Source organism: Corythoichthys intestinalis, chromosome 2 (assembly GCF_030265065.1).
Source record: "Corythoichthys intestinalis isolate RoL2023-P3 chromosome 2, ASM3026506v1, whole genome shotgun sequence".
Classification (NCBI taxonomy): Eukaryota; Metazoa; Chordata; class Actinopteri; order Syngnathiformes; family Syngnathidae; genus Corythoichthys; species Corythoichthys intestinalis.
In genome coordinates, this window is record NC_080396.1 from 50,198,741 (window position 1) to 50,220,247 (window position 21,507).

Consider the following 21,507-nt stretch of genomic DNA (forward strand, 5'->3'; position numbering starts at 1 on the left):
AATATCGGTTACCGATAATTATCGGCCGATAATGGCAATTATGACGTCACACAGATAATCCAGATTAAAAAAAATTCAACCGATAATGCAATCCGATAATTATATACTGATTTAGCCTCCAAATGTGCGCAAACGAAGCAGTTTTGTCCACTTCTCCAGTGCCGCCTCCTTAACCCCTCCTCTCTCTGAAGCCCCTGAGGGATGATGGGTTGAGGAGTATGGCGTCATAGAGGAGGCGGAGTTACACAACAGTGCTGAGGCAATATTATGGCGGATCTCATTAACGTGGGTTGTTTTCAGTGTGGTAAACAAACGTCGCTCTCGCCATCTGCTAAACATGCACTGCAGAGGTTCCTCGAGGCGGAAAGAAAGCGTCCTCATTCAACACCACTAACCCAGCAGCCATTTAAAACTGCATCACAAGGATTTTTTGAACGAATAGGAGGCTGCTGCTAGCGTGAATGCTACAGATAAAAACACATAAACTAAGCTAAAATACGGGGCTTGTGACGATAGAGAGACGCTGGGGCCTTCCGGGGTTGGGTTGTTTAGGAATGGAGCCCAAAGCTGGTGGTAAACTCCATCTAAGGCTAAACACCGGCAAGGAGACCGATAGTCGACAAGTAGCCGTCTTCCGACGGAGCCTGCCACTCTGGCCGGTCTGGCAGGCGGCCGGCGGCCGGCGGGGCAGGCGGGCCGAGCCCGATTGCCCGGCGGCGGGACCTCCGGCGAACATCCCGGTTTCTCGAGCGTTCAGGCGGGAGGGGATGCCAGACGAGAGACATTTTTTTAACTGAAGTGACCGGAGAGCCCAAGCCCCGGATAAAAAAATAATGCAGTTTATACGACCACCACTCTTCGTGAAAAACACCACAGACATTTGGACAAGTGATGTCAAGTAAGCATGCTTCGGCACAGTGTTTAGATGATAATTGTAACATGCACCAAACCACTCACAAGATGTCAGCCAGTCAGTAATGTATTCTGTACGCTGTAAATTTATGACGTTTTAATCAGATCATTCTTCTTAAATCTAGTCAAATAATATTCCCCATCTTGTTTTGAGTGTTAAAGACTAATCAACAGATGAATGCTCCATATTTTTCCCCACTTACTTGAAGTAAATATTGCTATTTGTTCTTATTAAACCCATACATCTAAAAAAAAAAAAAAAAAAAAAAAAAAGGTCATTTTTCACCTAAATCAAGAAAAAAATGCTTTCATATAATGTTTTGAACCATACCTATTCTTGAACATTTCTGACGTTTTTTTTTTTTTAGGATTAAGTATAATAATTTATTGCTTAAAAGTTGCCTGTTAATCTTATTTTCAGCTAGCTATTTTTCTTCGAGAAATCTGAGTGAAATATACTTGAAGTGCTGGCAGATAATTTCACTTATTTCCAATAGATTAACACCGAAAACAAGGGAATTTAACTAGTTTTAAGGAGGTGTGTTTTTGCAGTGTAGTAATGTTATATGTTAGGAATGGCTTACTTTTGAACACATTTTTGTGCAACATAGGTATTTACGCTGTAATTTTTGCCAAAGGTTTACCATTACACAATGTCAGACAATCTGTCTTTATCTAGATGTTAGAATTTACTACTTGTTCACATTTGATGTTGAAAAAAGGAGCAATAAATTATATTTTTGCACGGTAATATTTTCTCTTGTGTATACTTTAAAATTTTACATAAATCTTTTAATAGAATCATCGGTTTGACAATATCGGTTATCGTTTGGAACGAGGAGGAAATTATCGGTTATCGGTTTAAAAATGTATTGTCGTGCATCACTACTTGTGAGATTGGATTTTTTTCTTTTTTTTTAACAAAACATCTTGGTGTTGATTATGCATGGCACCTACAGTACTTAATACAATTCACTGTACAATGGGAAGTATAAACGTTTATGGGGTAAAATGTGGAAGTCACAAAAGCACTTTATGGAGGATTTGAATTTTCTTTTCTGAACATAAATTTGCAAGAAAAAAAATCAAATGGAGCCTAATGATATAATTCTCTACCCAAGGACAACATGAAAGGCTGTGTCTGAGTCTCAGGTATCAGCTTGGAAGTGTACCTTCAAAAAGCGTCTGATCTTGAAAGGGCGAACAAGTCATGAGGTCTGCCCTGGAGCACAATACAGTGCTTGTGCACTTCAACACATTTACATGCAAACACAAATCATTTAGAAACTCAACTGTCGCTTCTGGTAAACATTTGATCTTGTGGATCAAGGACTTCCGCGCCTGCATAAAACCCTGGAATATATGCCATGTTCAATTAAGAGACACAATTAGGCAGATTACAATGTACACAGCGAAATGCACAAGAAACATTTCTATTAAGAATGATCCATTATATTTTGCCTCGGTGCCTGGCTGTCTGTTAATAATGAATAGTATTTATAGAAGCATCGTTAGTCATTCTTTTGATCATATGCACTCATTCAGGAATATGCATTCAGCACAGTGGATGCTAACTAGCATACCAAATGAACAACTATGCAGATCAGGGCTGGTGATGTATTGAGCCTCTCAACCTGAGATGGCCACGCTGCAGTGAGCACAGAAAAGGTATGACTCACTGATAGCTGGAATCGAATTCCTGTTCAGATTTTGTTATATTATTATTTTAGAGAAGCAGTCCTCTCTAAAGTGACATTAGCTTGCTGATACATTTTACCTGTGACAAAATGCTAATTGATTGTGTGACGTCGTTAGAAAAAGGATACCAAACTTTATACATGCAGGCCAAAATTTTACTTTGATTTAGGTTAATGCTTTAAACATATCATGGGAAAACTATCATCAAAGCCTTGTCACAGTGTCACAACTCTAAAGGCAATGGATACTTGAACACAAACAGTGTTGAAACATGTAGACTGATAACAATAATTCCAGGAATATTTTCTGCATCTTCTATGAAGATACACTAATATGAGTGCAATTTGCTGAGTAGCTGAAGTGCCCCCATGTAAATTTGTCTCAAACTTGGCCCAAGATAGCCAAGAAGTGTACCACAGAAGGAACAGCACAATATCCATTAGCGTAATTTTCAGACGATAAGCCGCTACTTTTTTCCTTCATTTTGAATCCTGCGGCTAATAGTCCAGTGCGGCCTATTTGTTGAATTATTTGGGTTTATAAGTAACACTTTATTTGACAGTGACGTCATAAGACCGTCGTAATTATGATATGGCACTATCGTGGGCATTACTGAATTCTTATGACAGATGTCATTAGTTGTCATTCGACAAATTATGTCATTTCCTCCATTTATGTCCAGCTCAGATCTTTTACATCCATTTAAAAGTGAGATAATTTGCTGAATAACACTATACGACATATGTTATAAGCATTCATTAATGTCCATTAGTGTGATGTCATAATTATGATTGTCTAATGACAGTCTTATGGCGCAACTGTCAAAGAAAGTGTTACCAAATACAATAACTAGCAATTAGTGAAACAACTGGAACAATAACTGAAGAAATAATTAGCACAGAACATGAATTTTGATGGTTATTTACATCTGTAGTGCTGCAGTACATGCGAGAAAGCATGTTGGACAATAACAGTGTTGACAGCAGGTGGCAGCAGAGATTGACTATCTGCCCCAAGGGAGCAGTGATGGCCAAATGAAGCTTCTTGAAGCAATGACGCTTAGCAGCCAATTGGTTCAAAGCTTCATGGTGGTTCATTTGGTTTTATGACAGTCGTATGATGCCGCTGTCAAATAAAGTGTTACCGCTTAATATCTTTTGGTGTAATTATCCCATAACACAGTGAGGACAGCTGCGGCTTATAGTCCAGTATGGCTTACCTATGAACTAATGTTGTTTTCATGTCAAATTTGGTGGGTGGCGGCTTATAGTCAGGTGCGCCTTATAGTGTGAAAATTACGGTAAATTGAAGTAAAAAAATGGACCAAAAATGGTTTTAATTGAATTTTAATTGAATTTTAATGTATTAATTGCGTAATTGTTTTATGTTTGTAGTTCCTCTTTCATTTTGTTGTAGATACCATTGTTTAGCAATATTCATTATGATAAATGTTTCCCATTCATTATTCACTATAAACGTCATCTTGAAAGGAATTTACGATCTGTGGTCCCTTCTCCAAGTTTCTTCTTTTCTCATTCCCCATGTGGGGATGCGGGGTTAAATAAAAGTAAGTCATTATTTTTGTGATCTGTGGGCTTGTGACGCCATTTGAGACATTATTGTGCGTAAGGGCTGTAGTAATAAATGTGACTTGATATGACATCTTTATATGGAGTGCAATATTTCACAGTTCAATTTGACATTACATACATGTTTTTTTTTGGGGGGGGGGGGGGGGCAGTACCGGATTAATGGCTTTCCATTTACTGTGATTTGGATAATGATAAGATGCAAATGTTTGAGTTACAATCATAGACATGTAACAAATTAGACTCGCGTTGCAACGCACCATTGTGATTGCCTGGTGTCCTACAACGGTATTTCTTGTGCATGAAAATTGAACATGGAAACTCTATTGTGCTTTTCTATCATTATTTTGGAACCTTTGGCATACAGGGACAAAATATTCTCAGGGTTTTGTTTGTCTGCACATGCCTACACACATTCCTGGAATGTAGAGAATGCTGCACAAGTGACAAGAGTGGCCTTGTATTAGGAGCTCCCTGCCCTCGCTGTAGATTAGGCCCTTATCTTCTAAATGACACAGTGCCGACGGATTTGGCTAACAGGACTTTGGCATGAAGGCCACACACTCTCTGTTCTGTGAACTGGACTGTATCTCACAGTGTCCCTGAGCCAAAGTTAAGGCGAGGAGGCAGCCTTGGAGCGGCTAGTGGGTGGATGTGCTGAGCTACACAATAGGCATCTTTGAATGCTAACATTTGGCTTCCTTCAATGCTGATATATTTTTCTCTCAGGCAGCTTTTGTCATTATAACAACTGCGATCAGTAATTTATCAGTGACACTTGCCACTGAATTTAATTCAAATCTTCTCATATATACCGTTTCGTGTCACCTGACTGTAAATATAGCTGGGGCATTTGTAGCTTTGACTCATTCCATCTCAGTTCCCTCATGTACAAATTGTGACTAGCTCTGCACCAAGGCTCCTTGATCTCTGACTCATAGCTTTATCATTAGTCAGTCTTCTCTTTTCATCTCTTTATTCAAGTCTACATACACGTACAGTGGGAGGGATATACGTTTACCCAATTTGGTTTAGAAGTGAAGCACATTCCTCAGACTGTATAATTCCTGGCTGGTTAATATATTGCTCAGTCAGTTTAAGATTTAACAAAGAAAGGTGACGATTATCTATAGTGGACCTGAAATGTTATCAATGCTTTACAAAGGAGTTGGACTTTCCATACTCTTAGCCCGTTTGTGTGTAAATATTAAGTGCTGTGTTGACATACAGTGCAACTGATAGAATAGAATACAACTGAATTGAATTGAATAGGCTTATGTTGAATAGGCTTCATATAGGAGAAAAAACAAAATTAATCAAAATAAAACAACAGCATATGATTACACATCATAAAAAAGGGAGTATTCGTGATACAATAGAAACTAGAATAGGGCTTTTTTCCTTCTGCTTTTTTTTTTTTTTTGACTTGGGAGGAAATTTTTCACTTCCATCAGCAATTTGGCAGATGGTGAAAATTCTTCCCAAAATGTTGTTTTAACCTGTTTGATGTCACCCCTAGTTGAAAGTTACTGTCTAATTAAAGATGAAAGAGTTAGCTTTATGCTAGCTTAATGCCTAAATGGAAAATGTCAGACGGACCAATAAATTGCATCTATTAGGTGGCTTTAAGCAACTGATAATTAAAAACAAATGATGCACCAACACATCCAGACACATAATATAAAAATACGTACAAGGATATATTGTATATCCTTTGCGAAAAACAAGTTATATTACTGCAGCTTATAGCATCATTTACAGCATGACAAGGATGCACCAAGCCACCCAAATGCTCGATAGTTGTGCTCAAACAAAAGTTTTATTCTCCAGTTAGTAAAGTTAAAAAAAAAAAAGGAAGCTAACAAAAAAATCACAGCAACAGTTGGATACGAATCAACTGAGTCAATCTCAAAAAACATCGATCGTGGTCAAGAAAAAAAAAAGGGGGGGGGGGGGGGGGCTTACACAAGCAGGTGGCGTAGGACATGGCAGGATAGCAGACAAACCGACACTGGGCAAGGTTAGAAGCGGGCTATTTTATACAGAGGGTCACAGGTGGACACAATCAGCCTGATTGGCAAGAGCAGGAAGTACAGTTACCTCAATGAGGCACGCCACAACCAAAATAAAAGAATCTGACATGAACCAACATTAACAAGACTTCCGAGATGTGACACAGCAGTTATCAAACGGTTTTGTCTGTGTCTGAATGACTGTAGGAATTTGCATTTTGGTGAACAACTCGCACACACAGAGGGAGGTTTGATTATCTAATTATGATCAGGGAATGAATTGAACTTGCATCTTAAGGCAACACTATTTTTCTTTCTATGTTTTAATATGAACAATCACATTTTTTCCATGTAATATAACACAGTACACTGTAGTTGTATGTCATTGTAGGTTGTTTGACCCTGGAATGTTATTTTCCCCATTTCCATTATTTCCTTTGGGATCAAAGCCAATTTCTATATGTGAACAATTGGAGGACCACCAGTGTTCTGGAAGAGCTTGGGCTTCAAACTGCTCACAGACGACTGCCACCCAAATAGGAAAACAAGTTGGTGCTATGAATGTTGAAATATCAAAATATGATGATGTGTCAGACTTTAAGGAAACCGTTGCAACATATATTTGACTTCTAAGGTTTAACAGCACTTGACCAATATTTGTTTCCGTTTCAAGCTGTGTCAGTTATCAATTGCGAAGGATTTGCGCTATTTACACTGCAGTGTAATTGTGTAAGACAAGGGTTACCGTAATTTCCCGAATATAAGGCACACCCGTGTATAACACGCACCCCAAATTTACTTGTAAAATCTCGGGAAAATTATTGTACCCGTGTATAACACGCACCCTAATTTTAGCACCAATAAATAGAAGAATACAAGAAAACAGCTCGTGTACAGATACAGAAATGTTATTTTACTGACTGGTGAAACACAGCACAAGCATAGCACATTGGTAGTTCAAAACATTACCGTAAACTGACAATATGTACGGTAATAATTTGATCTGATAACTTCTTCAACTTACCAGAATCCAGCAGAAAACAAAACAGATGTGACTTTTGTTAAAGGCTGCTGTATAACTTGCTCGTTTTATCATGATGAATAAATGTTTCCTCCATGGATTGATACGGTAAAATGAAAGTGAGAACTTAAGTCGGAAATCCGAGAGAGCTCATCACTGTAGATACGACAGTAACAATAGGAACTATTGTTATGTGGGTTTGAGTTTCCCGAGGGACAGATATAGTTGACGGACACAGAAGTCTGTGATGTTTTACGTTTGTTATGGTCCGAGTTGCGGAGCTGCAATGAACATTGACTGAAATGAATTCAAGAAACTAAATTCTGTGTTTTATGAAGAGTGAAAAAAAGCAGAATTTCACACAGACGAAATCATTCGACCGATCAAAGTGAAGTATTACCGAAACAAAATGGTGATGTCACATACCGTAATGGTCGGCAACGGATCGCCGCATACGTTTCTTCAACACAACATGGCCGTGTCAAAAAAAAAAAAAAACGGTTTGTATATATATATATATATATATATTTATATATATATATATATATATATATATATATATATATATATATATATATATATAATATATCCTGTATATTCCCATTTCATCAAAAAATATCATCGCAAATTTTCGTGATAAAATATCGTCATATAATTTTGAAGCAATATTGTCCACCTCTCGCATGCATTATTAGTTCCACTTCTTTAACAAATTTGGAAAGTACACACAGCACTACTGTACTGCTGCCAAGTCAAAGCATGTGGGTAGATAAATTCGTCATTTATCCTGGTCAATTAGCTATACATGCAGCAAAAAAAATATGTCAATAATCTAATTTCCTTTCACATCATGTCAATAAACTCAGTGAGTGACAAAATATGATGCTTTGTTTACGTACATGCCACTTTAAAACCCAGTGATTGTATTGTATTCTAATCACTTCTGTCACCCTTTTTCAAGACAAATCCGTTTTGTTGCCCACATACCAGAGCTTTTGAGAGTTTTCTATCACTTTTGCTGCGGGTTAGCCTGTGGACACTGATTTCTAAACTTGCTGATGTTCCACAAATGTGTTTGAGAGTCATTAGAGGTGTGTTTGTTCCTGATAACAACACCATTACCCTGGTCACAGAGGCCATTAGGGGCCTTTCTTCAGGCACCTACTTAGCATGATGTCTGCATACGAGCTCCATGTTTGTCCTATAATAACTTGATCTGCCTCTGGTCAGTGATTCATACATGTTAATGACCAGTCCAGTGGAATTACCCTTGAGGTTTCAGATGTAGGTTTAATTACCAACATTTGCAAATGATCATAGGGCTTACAAGACTCAGATGGATGTATGTGTGACTAATTCCCAATTTTTACCTGACAAAGCTACATGCTGACATACATTTATCTCTGTGGCACAGTCGTGCTCTTCCTGAATGTTGCATGACAATACTAGAGCACAGGTTGGTGACTTCCTGCATGCGCATCACTAACTATGGGCTGATGACATGATGGTTTGAACCAAAACCCACAGCAGCCAATGATGTACAGATGTAGCGGCATGAAATTGTGAATTGTCAGGCATCAATATGACTTTGTTACGGAAACGTCTATTCTTTATTTTTGTCATGGTTTGGGTTTGTTGAGTGTTTTTGGTTCAGGTTCATTCTTGTCTGTATCTGTCTTGTTTTGTGTTGTGGTTTGGTTTTCATTCTGGTTTGTTCCTGTGTGTGTGTGTCATGTCACGTGTTGTTGCCTGCTCCTTTGTGTGTGGCCAATCAGCTTCCCCTCTACCTTTCATGCTCACCAGCTGTATCATGGCTCATTACCCTGTGTGCGTATTTAAGCTGCCCGGTTCTGTTCAGTCTTGTTGTGTCATTTACAATGTCATGTTTGGCTCTGCCAATGTCCTACCTGGCTTTTGCAGTATAGGTGTGTTTATGTTTGTTGTCGATGTTTAGAACTTCTTGAAAATTAAACTCTTATCTTTTTTTCACACCTGCTTCCCTATCTACAGTATATCTGCCTAGCCTCCCTACTTCGCTGTACTTGGGTCTAGATCAGCTCATCCACCGCATACATGACAATTTTGCACCATAGAATAAATACTTTGTTACGTTGCAGCTTTTTTGATTCGTAAACCATTCACAATCATGAACATTCATCAGTGAACAATGTGGTCCCGCAAGTAATACAGTACGTCTGTATCAATGGCTGCCTAAGGCATAAAAGGGAGAAACTCATAGTGTTCCTCCTCTAACCTGAAGACCACCCAAGTCGGTCTTGTCTGTGTAACCCCGCTATCCTTTGAGATGATACCATAAATATCATAAAGATTATGATAACAATAATGTGTTCAATGAATTGCTTCTAACCATAATTTAGAGGCACTGATAATTATGATTGAAATACACATGAATTATGTTCATGAAGGTCTTGTACATGTGTGTCCACCTGCAGCCTGACCAAATTCACTAAACTCTTGTTCTACCAGTGGTCTATCTGTCACCTGAAGTTAGGAACAAAACCTGGCCTGTCACAAGGACTCTAGCAGCAGCAGGATTCTGTCCTAGCTGAAAGCTCCTGACTGTTTTCATTTATTTATTTATTCATTTTTTAAAAAATTTTATCAAGACCTGTAAATATACCGTTGCAAAGTCCAATCTACTAAAAATGAATGCATGGATAAGTTTTTCCATGTCTTGTTTAGATAGAAGCTCCTTAATTCTGGCTATAATTTTTAGGTGGTAATTAGCAGATTGAGCGACAAACTTTAGATGGCTGTCAAATTTTAGGTCTGAGTCAATAATCTAACGTTGTTAAATTATTTTTAATTATCAAGATTTCTGACTTGATTTGTAGCTGTAAGTAAATTGTGCCAAGGTGCGTGCTGATTGTCGACATTTCCTTTTCTGGCCCAAAAATGATCACCTCTGTCTTCCCCACATTTAGCTGGAGAAAATTCTGGCACATCCATTCATTGATTTGATGAATGCATTTACTCAGGGAGACTAAGGGACTAAAATCATGCCAGTACACTGACATGTCTATCTAAACTATCCAAAATGAGGCAACAATATTGTCAAAAAGCAAGCCGTTGTCAACTAACCAAACTCTGTAATGCTCTGGGCTTTTCTACTGAGTATGTGAGACCATCCCTTACTGGGGTGATATTTCTTCCAATGTATTTTTCAGCATACAAATCCATACATGTTTCATGTTTTAGTGATGGAAATACATACCTGAAGCCTTTAGTGCAGACATGTCCAAAGTCCGGCCCGGGGGCCAAATGTGGCCCGTGGACAAATTTCATCCGGCCCCCAGCATCTGTCACAAAATCAATAACGTCTGGCCCACACAAATAAATTGGTCAGCAGTACTGCTACCAGCATATGAAGTATCTTATTCACTAAATGCTGCTCCTCATTTACCCACGAAAAGGCAGCAGCACTCGAAGCAACATTACCCCACGTGGCCTTTACTCCCAATTTTCTAAAATGGTGACAATCAACAACAAAAAAAAAGAACGTTGACTGCGACGGCCGATGCTTCAAGAATAGGTGGAAATTGGACTGTTTCTTCACTAAAATACGCAACAACTGTCTGCCTCATTTACAAAAAGACAGTTGCTGTTTTTAAAGAGTTCGATGTAAGGCGATATTACCAAACAAGATACGCTGACATGTACGACAAGATTACAGGGAAGATCCGTAGCGAGAAATTGAAGCAACTTGAAGCTAGTTTAATTTCACAGCAGCAGTATTTCGCAAGAGCCCGAGAGTCGAAAGACAACGCCACAAAAGTTAGTTGCGAAATTGTTGAAATTATTAATTTAAAAAAATTACAAAGCAAATGTGACACACAGAATGGATTACTAAAATTTGCTTAAATATATTGTTCGACATAAAGGACGTCAGCCAAGGTCGGCCCCCCAAATTTTTACCACACCAAATCTGGCCCCCTTTGCAAAAAGTTTGGACACCCCTGCTTTAGTGGCTGGATATATCCTACTGGGTCATAGTGGACTTTTTTTTTTTTTTTTTTTATATTTTAATTTATCTAATCAATGTGAAACCGAAACTAGATGAAAAAAGAAGCCATATTTATGCGCTGCAATTCACCTACAGTACATGTAGTGAGCTAACTGCATGTCACAATTGTGCCAGACAACCACTGATGCGAACAAAGGCATTTGGGTTCTTCTACAGTGGGGGCCCAAATGTGTCAGTATGTCTTTTTTGTATGTCATACAATTGTGAAAATTAGTGAATCGTAAATAGTGAAAAACATTATAAGGCTCTAATTGCATAATTTAGTCCTACCTAGTTCTGTCTATCAGCAAGTATATGTATCTTTAAATGTGTTTGTATTGTATTAAGAGACAAATCTCTCTAATTTGGTGACTAAGTGGGTTTTTCATATGAAGAGTGCAGGCTTCTCGCAAACAATCACTGTCTGAGTAAACATGCACAGGTGATGGCGCCTCTAGGAATAACAGTTATGCTGAACTGTGGAACAGATGACCAGGGGCAAGCGCAATCATGACAGGCACGGCAAATCCGGCTTCCTGCCCTTTTATCAACTCAACATAACAAGCGACTGAAAACAAACAGACAGTGCAGGGGAAAAAAACAAATCTTCCAGCAGTTAAATGATAAACTTCTCTACCATATTTCACTTTGCTTCTGGAAAGAGTGACACCTGTACACCAAAAAGCATCTTTAATTCACCAGACACCTTATTCTAAACAATTACTGCCATAAAAGTAAAACGGAGCATGACAAGTAGAAAAGGTTACTTTCATTTGTTATTAAGTAAAGCTGATAGGGGTTGTCTAAAGTAATCTACTATTACAAGTGATAAATTTGCCCTATTGAGGGTCTCACTCCTCCTCCAACCCCCTCCAGCGGTGCAACAGACCGCTCAGAATAACCTTTCTAATAAGTCACACGGAAGAAAATGTGAGGAGTCAGCTGATTCCTAATCTGCTCTCTTTCTGTGCTTGGTGCTCATACATCAAAAGTCAAATTGTGCAATGGCGTGAAAACACGTCTGCAGTACTGCAATCATGGTCTAGTCTAGCAGGCCTGCAGGTGTTTTTGTGCATGAGTGTTTTGGCTAAATGAGATCCAGCTGATACATTCACAAGAGAAAACAGCCTGCAAGTATTACAGGCAAAATTAGGTAAGGCAGTCCCATGCAGTACATTTTAATCCAAAAGAGATATTTCACATACTAGTACACAGTTAGGACAATCAAGCTAGAAATCAATCAAATCCAAACTAAGTCTAGCAAAAGTGAGCTACTGCTGCTGATGTAGTGATTGAAGAAGGATAACTGAAGACACTTGATAAACATAACTCAATCCTAACAATAAAACCAACTATGTGGGAGTATTATGTGACAGTTGCATGTGATTAAAAAAAGTATGTTCATGGCAGCTACTGTACAGTGCTGTAAGTAATGTAAAATGTAATTATTTCCATATACTGGCCAGCAATGGTGCCTGTTAATTTTACATTGATATGGATGATTAAAAATCAATTCTCTATGGTCTCTATGCAGATGCAAGACACGTTATGGCTCTTTGCGACATACAGTCGCCTCGTAGGTGTGAACAATGAGTCCGAGGGATTCAGATGATTGGCAGGTTTGTGAACTACAATAGACATGCTCTGTTTTTCCATCTTTAAATCCAAATCATGTTTGCCAAGGATTTGTATAACTATGCCAAAGACTTTGCTGCCATGAATTCAGTTTGGTACAATGTATGATGATGCCATCACATAAATAGCATCACATTTTCTCCACAGAAATAAGCGACATCTAATCATTTGTTTGCGCATAAGCACATAATAAGAACGACCATTTTCACAGTATTTGTCACCGTAATGACATAGACGGCTTCATTTTACAGTTTTAATGTGATGATTTGCTTCTTCAATAAGGCTGTCATTCCTCTAACTTCCCTTTCGAAGCATCATTCCCGATGGAGCTCTTGCCCCATTTAAACCCATTATAATACGGGATATTACAAGCAGTCATGCATGAGCCTTCAACAAGAAAACATCTCCTTCTTTGGTTGTTTTTCTTCTGACCTGAAGGAGAAAAAAGGAGAAGTCATAAGGGTAAAGAAAATTACACACATTGAAAGCTTTGCAATGCATGATGGTGGAAAGCTATGATCTTTAGCAACATAAATCAAAGTAACACTAAGATTATACAGAACATGAAGCAAAACATGACGTCTTCCATGTTACAATATATAATATAAGTGCAAGTAAAAGTTGTGGGAGTCAGACTTGATGCCAAATTCAATGTTGTATTATTTCTGGTTCAACGGAATTTAGAAATCTTGATTTCAGTTGCAATGTTTGATTGTTGAAACTTCATTTTCTCCCTTCTTGCTATGTTCACGCGGAAAAAAAGTCAGAATTCAGACATGCCTCTTCAAACAAATACGCCTAACTCCAGACTATAAACGGTCCTTGACTGCCTGGAATGTTCATGACAACAGTAAACATGGAAGACACAATACAAGATTTCAGAGCCTATTAAACTGTTCTTACCTTGAAAGTATAGTGACTATGCCCATAAACTATGAAAGTGGTAGAAAACAGGTCTGTGAGTCACATTTGTAAACATAACCAGGCAAATAGGACATTTCCTCCTGATTAAGTATTTTGTTTTTAATTCAGACAAATTTAGTAAGTCTCAACATGTCAGAGAAGGTTAGCGGATAAGAGCCAGTATTTTGAATTAGCCTTTTGTCTTGGCTGTATTTAAATTCTTTCAGTGCATAACATTTCACACATTTTCACTTTCTGCATATCTTCAATTAGATTAAGACTGTTTCTCTCGAGTCCTTTTTGCATGTACCTGCACTCAAAGTAAACTTCACCTCAACATCAAATAAAATAAATCAACAATAAGAAAATCTTTGTGTGCAGCGCACACTTGCTTAAGAGTCAAACAAAATTATCAATGCAAGGCAATGCCTTGTGATTGTCAAAGGACATCTTATTAATATGTATCAGATGTTCTATATAAAAACAAAAACACACAAAGACTTTGCTTTTAGAGTGACAGTTAATGTGCAAACGCATATGGAGATTAAACATCATTTTCTACAAAAAAGTGGTCTATTAAATGCAAACCTCATATTTATTGAATGATGTACTCTCTCCTGCTGCCTGTTTTTGTTTGGTCTTTTTATGTCTGTTTGGCTTTGTGTAAATCTTTGGGAATTAACAATTCAAAAAATCAAAGTGGCTTATCACATCACCTTTGACCTTGCAGATAAAGTTTAACAAAGCGGAACCCTATTGTCAATCAGCACTTGTGTTTTGGAGAAAAACATGTCTCTGAAGTTGTTCAAACTGCCGTCGGGCATCACGTCAGGGCCTTATTGAAGAGCGTAAAAGGATTAATAGATTGACTGGAGAATTTCTGTGACTTTTATTACAAAACTTCAGAAGATACATTGTTGTCATGCGTGACATCATGTCAAGGCATCCGAATAAGCATACCTCCGTAACTGAGCTCTCGGAGCTCAGTTCAGGATGCGTCTGAGGATTAACTCTTGATCTATTTTATTCTTTTCCTCATTAAAAAAGATACACTAGGCTAATGAGAAGAATATGAGAAGAGATATAATGTACACATGCAATGAAACCTACATTAATTAATTGTTCTGACTTTTAAGATTTGAATTGACTTTGACTTTTCTATGTCGAGTTCAGATCATCTGTTTGCCTAATTAAAGACTAAGTGTAACGGGTACATTTGGGCCCGTAGTGTGCGGTGCGTGGAAAACCTCCCTCCCGATGCCTTCAAGTGGGTGCACTTCTGGCTTAGTGGTCAAAGCGGCGCGGGTCAGTCCTGACGTGCACGAGGGGGATCGGATCGCGTCGTGGTTCAATGCAAGCACTGGTTGAAACACCTTGAAAACACAAACCCCTTGAAATAATGTAAATGTCGCTGTAAACGTTGGTATACGTATGTATGTGGGCCATTGCCAATTTGCCATAAAATCCAGAATGTAAAGTACTACCATGGGTCTCAATCAAAGTCAACTTAGCTAGGTTTCAGCTCACCAGTAACTATCATGGGGATAAGTGGTATAGAAAATGAAAGGATGGTTGTGTCAGGCAAAGCTGCAATGTGAGGCTACGTCTACACTAGGAATGATAATGGCCTTAATCGTATAATTAGACTACACGGCATGTTGGCTACACTAGTATACCTCTTGTCCAGATTAGTTGTTACACGGATAATGTAGGCGGGTAATATTACCCACCAATTAATATAGACTGCTGTCGCCATACAACAATCAGATACTAAGGAAGTGACGTCATAGAGTGTGCCATTGCCACTTTTAGTGCGGCACGCCGGCATTATAAACAATGGAGGCGGATGATCAAGACGTAGAATTCCTGCTCCTTTTTTCTTTTCTACAATCACTGTTTACAGTATATCATCTAGAGCAGGGGTCAGCAACCTTTTTGTGTGTGGAGTGCCACTTTCAAATTTTCTTGCCAATCAGTGTGCCACACCAAGATTAATGACGCAAATCCGAATTTTTATATCCAACAGAGCTGTAATTTTACTCCAAAGAAAACAACATGGACATACATTGAAATCCTATAACTACCATTCTTCTTTATCAATTAACTAAAAAATAAATGCTTATTGTGGAAAATATCAAAACTTGAAAATAAGTGCAACAGTAATAACAGCTGTACAGCAGTATCATCTTATGTAAACATATCACACACACACCCACCCACCCCTGTTCCCAATAGGGAACAGGTGTGATTCTCAGTGCAGGTCTCTCACAGTATAGAGCGGGCTGTTTTAACCTTCAAAGTCAGAAAAGGCGACTCTTAGAGTTTGTCTTGTTCACTAGCAACTTAAACAGTAAATTATATGCACATTTTTAGATTTTATATTACAATTATAAAAGATACCTACCTTAATGTGATCCCTGGCCCTGTTTTCCATGAATTTTCACGTTTTGTCTCGGAGTGGCGTTTGACACTTGTTGTGCGACACCAAGGGCGTAGGTTTGCATAGGGACCATGGGGACAAATCACTACCAACTTTTCAGGAGGCTCAAATTGTCCCCACCAACGTTTAAGCAACCTTATTTGCATTAGATAATATGTTCAGTTATAAAGGTCATTTAGATTGTCTTCCCATTTGTTGTAACGATAGAATTTACCCTACCATTATTAAGTGAATTATTTTCAGACTTACAGTACATTTACCCCTTTTTCGCTTGCTGAATGTGCCATTCCATGTTGTTTTTCCTCAAACGTACGTTTGATTGGCTGATGACTTGACCCCCCCCCCCCCACTCCCTCTCCACCCATACACACGCAACTCTCACAGTACAGAATTACGTTACATGGGAGGGATATTAGAGGTTTTTAGAAAAAAAATTAAATTCCCTTGTTTTCAGTGTAAATCTATTAGAAATAAGTGAAAATATCTGCTAGTGCTTAAGTAAATTTTACTCAGATTTCTTAAAATAATATAAAATAGCTAGCTAAAAATAAGATTAACTAAGATTACTTATTTTAAGAAAAAAACATTTTTTTTGTATATTTAGTCTTAAAATTTTGTTTGCCAGAAATGTTCTTAATTCAATAATACAACTAGCTAATGATAGCGCCAACATATTCATTGTTAGTTTTGGCGTTCAATGCATTTGTTGTTGTTGTTTGAGATTCTTCTGTCTCTCTCTGTCTCTCTCCTTCTTTTCTTCCGTTCCCCTCCTGTTCGCTGCTTTCTCCTAATAAACGAGGTACGTTGAATGATCACAATGGGAGTATGTCATACGTTTAAGCGTATATGTGTGGCTTGAAAAGCGCTCTAAATAAATGTATTATTATACTCCCATGTGATATATTAAAACTGTTTACCAATCAGACACTCACATCTTCATTTTCTTTGACAAGCAGCTGAACAGGACAGGTTAAAGAAAAAAAAAAAGTTCTTAATTCAAGAATAGATACTGTTCAAAACATTATTTGAAAGCATTTTTTCTTGATTTAGGTGAAAAATGACCGACTTTTATATGTATAGGCTTAATAAGAACAAATGGTAATATTTACTAAAAGTGGAAGAATCTGACGCATCAATATGTTAACTAGTAGAGGTGTGCATCGGCACTGCCCTCACGATTCGATTCGATTACGATTCGGAGGGCCACGATTCGATTCGATCCGATTCGATTCGATTCAGAGGGTCACGATTCGATTCGGTTCGATTCGGCAATGCATTGCGATGCATTAAAGCCTGGGATACATTAAAATTCTAAAGCAAAGCATATTTTTCGTGAATCATGAGGCAACACAAGCGGTCAGACATTAAACAATTTTACAATTATACACTGCCAGTGGAAAAACCCATTGACAGTGTATCAAATACTTGTACTCCCCACTGTATATACAGTATATATATATATATTTATATTTATAAAAGAAAAAAAACAGACCACAGCATTTAATTAGTGCTTTGAATGAGACCAGGGCTTTCTCTTTTTTTTTTACACACAGTAGCAGCCTTTCACACAGTGCAACATCTGAACTCCTGTGCAAAATCAGTAATAACAGTCACTGTATTTTAGTCACAACGACCCATCAATAAAAATATTCAAGTAATATTAAAGAAAACGACAAAGAAAATATTGTAGTGCAGCAGCATCTTTATCGCAATATCAATCCAGGGAATGGATTGATATTTGAATGTAAAGTAGCTCCCTCTACAGTAGAGCCTAGATCTTGAGCCCGAACCCAACCCGACCAGACCCAACCGAATTTCGGGCCGGGTAGGGTCCAAAATATCAATCATTTACGTTCTGGTCGGGTCAGGCTGGACTGCTCTCTCGCTAACTTTTTTTAAAAATAAATATATATTTGTATATTAAAACGATGTATGGATGTTAAACTAAGGAATACTTGTTATAAAATAAATAAATTGGATAAAACAGAGAGAAGGCGCTTTGGTAATCACAAACATGAGCCAGTGCATTGTTTGCGCACATGAACGCCGTGGCCCCACTCTCCTTTTAATCTTCCCCACCCGCTCTTGGCGCTCTCCGCGAGTCTGCAACGCTGCATCCTGGTATTTCTTTTTAGAATTTCGATATAGAGCCGCAAGAGGTGAAAAGCAAACTAAAGACAGTGGGATTGAAAAGGCAAGAATCCACGAGTGGTGTGTAGAAAGGATTTAAATTGATAGTGGAAGATTTTACAGAAAACTGTCGGCCTTGCCAACAAATGTGGTGCTTTGCTCTCGTACGAGAGCAGAAAGACTGGCATATTGACGCTGGGCAGGCATTTTAAAAACTGTACTAGCCTAAAAGATATTAGTCAAACATCGTTATTATCATTTGTTTCAAGGACTGCACCTCTTCATGCTAAGCAAGACATCGTGGAGTTCGTGGTGTTCCTTAAAACGTCATTATTTATTTTGTTTCAGTGCTCCTTAAGGCAGGTTGTTCTTTTGTGTGTTCTGATGCGAGTCATTAAAATAAAGAATGTTATTTAAAAGTATTTTAGTTTATTTTTGAATATGCTGCTGTTCCTCTCCTTGTCAGAGAGGCGCGTATAGTGAGCACAATATCCCACACAGAAATATATTTAACAAACCTTTCCAGCGTTATTTCGTTGTGTAAATGCATTTATAATTATAATAAAAATATGTAGACTATTTAAACATTAAGAAAACTTGCGTTTTTTTCTGCCAACTCGAAGAATTTGAAATAAATGTCTATTGCATTTTGCCGAGGAAATGACGCATGAACTATCCACCTGATAGAACAGACACACAAATATAAACGATATAAATGTTTATTGAATATGCATCTTACAGTCTTGTTTATCTGGGAGAATTTGTTACAAAAGACAGTTTTTAATTTATCATTATGCACATAGGCATCGTACCAGTTGTGACCACACAAATTGCAACCACGCATTGCATCCCCTCATTTGCTCCTGTTATGAACGGCAAGCCGTTGATGTGGATCCCAAAAACAGACAAGGAGATCAGGTAGAGCTAATGTTTGTATTTAATAAGTACAACAAAAGGGAGCACGCCAAAATGCGAGTAGAACTGAGAGAGCACGCCAATAAACGCGGATATAATAAAATACAACAAAGGGAGCACGCCAATAAACGCGGATATAATAAAATACAACAAAGGGAGCACGCGAATAAACGCGGATATAATAAAATACAACAAAGGGAGCACGCGAAAAATGCGAGTTTAACAAAGTACAACTAAGAGAGCACGCTAGAATGCATGAATATAACACAGTACAAGAATCTGACTACAAAGCCCAAAAGAGCACTAAAGTAAAGATGACCAAACCAGAATACGACCGTAGAACGTCGGGAAACTCGAAGGATGACGATGAACACACAGGCGGTAAGCAAGGCAAATAGCAAGCAATAGTCCGACACTTGCAGATGGTGACAAGCTTCCTTAAATACTGAGCTTTCCTAATCAAGCACAGGTGTGTCGCATTACCCCGCCAATCTGGCTCAATCAGGTGCTGCATAAAGGAAAGAAAAAGAACTGAGACACACACAAATATGACAGAACCCCCCCCTCAACGGACGCCCCCTGGCGGACCACCTGGTTTCGTGGGATGAAGGGAGTGGAAATCCCGCAGCAGCGACGGATCGAGGATCCAGGAGCGGGGGACCCATTGGCGTTCCTCCGGGCCATAACCTTCCCAGTCGACCAGGTACTGCACCCCCCTACCCCGCCTCCTAGAATCGAGAATGGAACGCACCGTATACACTGGCCCACCGTCGACCACACGAGGAGCAGGAGGAGGCACTGGCGGGGGGTTCAAGGGACTGGTGGAGACCGGCTTGAGCAGGGAGACGTGGAAAACCGGGTGGACCTTCATGGAGCTCGGAAGCTTCAGCCTGACAGAGACCGGATTCACCACAGCATCCACAGCGAACGGACCGACGTATCTCGGGCTCAGCTTCTTAGAAGTCCCAGCGAGGTGCAAATCTCGTGACGACAGCCAGACCATCTGGCCTGGACGATAGACCGGAGCAGGCCTTCTGTGGCGGTCAGCAATCTGGCGGTTGCGGGCTGCCGTGCGGACGAGTGCATCCCTTGCGTTCCTCCAGACTCTATGGGCCCTCCGCAGGTGGACCTGGACAGACGGCACAACTACCTCCGCTTCTTGCGACGGAAACAACGGGGGTTGGAACCCGTACGCGGTCATGAATGGCGACCTCCCAGTGGCTGAGCAAATGAGGGTGTTGTGGGCATACTCCACCCACGGGAGATGTGATGACCAGGAGGCCGGATGCAGCTGACAAACACAGCGAAGGGCGGCCTCCAGCTCCTGGTTGACCCGTTCAGTCTGTCCATTCGACTGTGGGTGATAACCGGAAGACCGGCTCGACGTGGCCCCCAAGGCCTTGCAGAACGCTCCCCAAACTTTCGACACGAATTGTGGCCCCCTATCGGAGACAAGGTCACTCGGAATGCCATGACTCCGGAATACGTGCGCCACCAACAGGTCAGCAGTCTCCAAAGCAGAGGGCAACTTGGGGAGTGCGATGAAATGCGCCATCTTTGAGAACCGGTCCACGACGGTCAAGATGACAGAATGACCCTTTGATCGCGGGAGTCCAGTGACGAAGTCCAGTGCCACATGGGACCAAGGGCGAGATGGGACAGGCAGTGGATGCAGCAATCCAGCTGGAGGGCGGTGAACCGCCTTGCCTCGAGCGCAGATGGTACAAGCAGCAACATAGTCCATGACGTCCTTGCGCATACCCGGCCACCAAAACCTCTGTGAAATGAGGAAGAACGTGCGGGACACACCCGGGTGGCAGGCGAACTTGGAAACGTGACCCCACTTCAGCACTCCTGCACGTTGAGCATCTGGAACGAATAACTTGCCCGTGGGGCAGCCTCCAGGCACAGTTATACCCCGCAGGGCCTCCTCCACCAGACGTTCGATCTCCCACCGTAGTGCCCCTACAATCAGGTTGTCAGGAACGACCGGCTCGTCGGAAGGCCCTTCCTCCACTGGCTCATGGATCCTCGAGAGTGCATCGGGCTTCCCATTCCTTGACCCTGGACGGTAAGTAATAATGTAGTTAAAGCGGGTCAGGAACAATGACCAACGGGCCTGACGAGAGTTGAGGCGCCTGGCTGCCCGAAGGTACTCCAAGTTTTTGTGGTCCGTGAGTATCTGGAACGGCTCTTCTGTCCCCTCCAACCAGTGCCTCCATTCTTGC

General features: G+C 39.8%; 1 long non-coding RNA gene across 1 annotated transcript; it reads right to left on the minus strand.

Moving 5' to 3' along the window:
• Window positions 1-12,623: 12,623 nt before the first annotated feature.
• On the minus strand, window positions 12,624-14,449 carry LOC130930668 (uncharacterized). The gene is made up of 3 exons (XR_009067092.1): window positions 14,383-14,449; window positions 13,795-13,823; window positions 12,624-13,323 (listed from the first exon to the last, which is right to left on the minus strand). It is a non-coding gene; the product is annotated as an uncharacterized LOC130930668 (long non-coding RNA).
• Window positions 14,450-21,507: the final 7,058 nt, after the last annotated feature.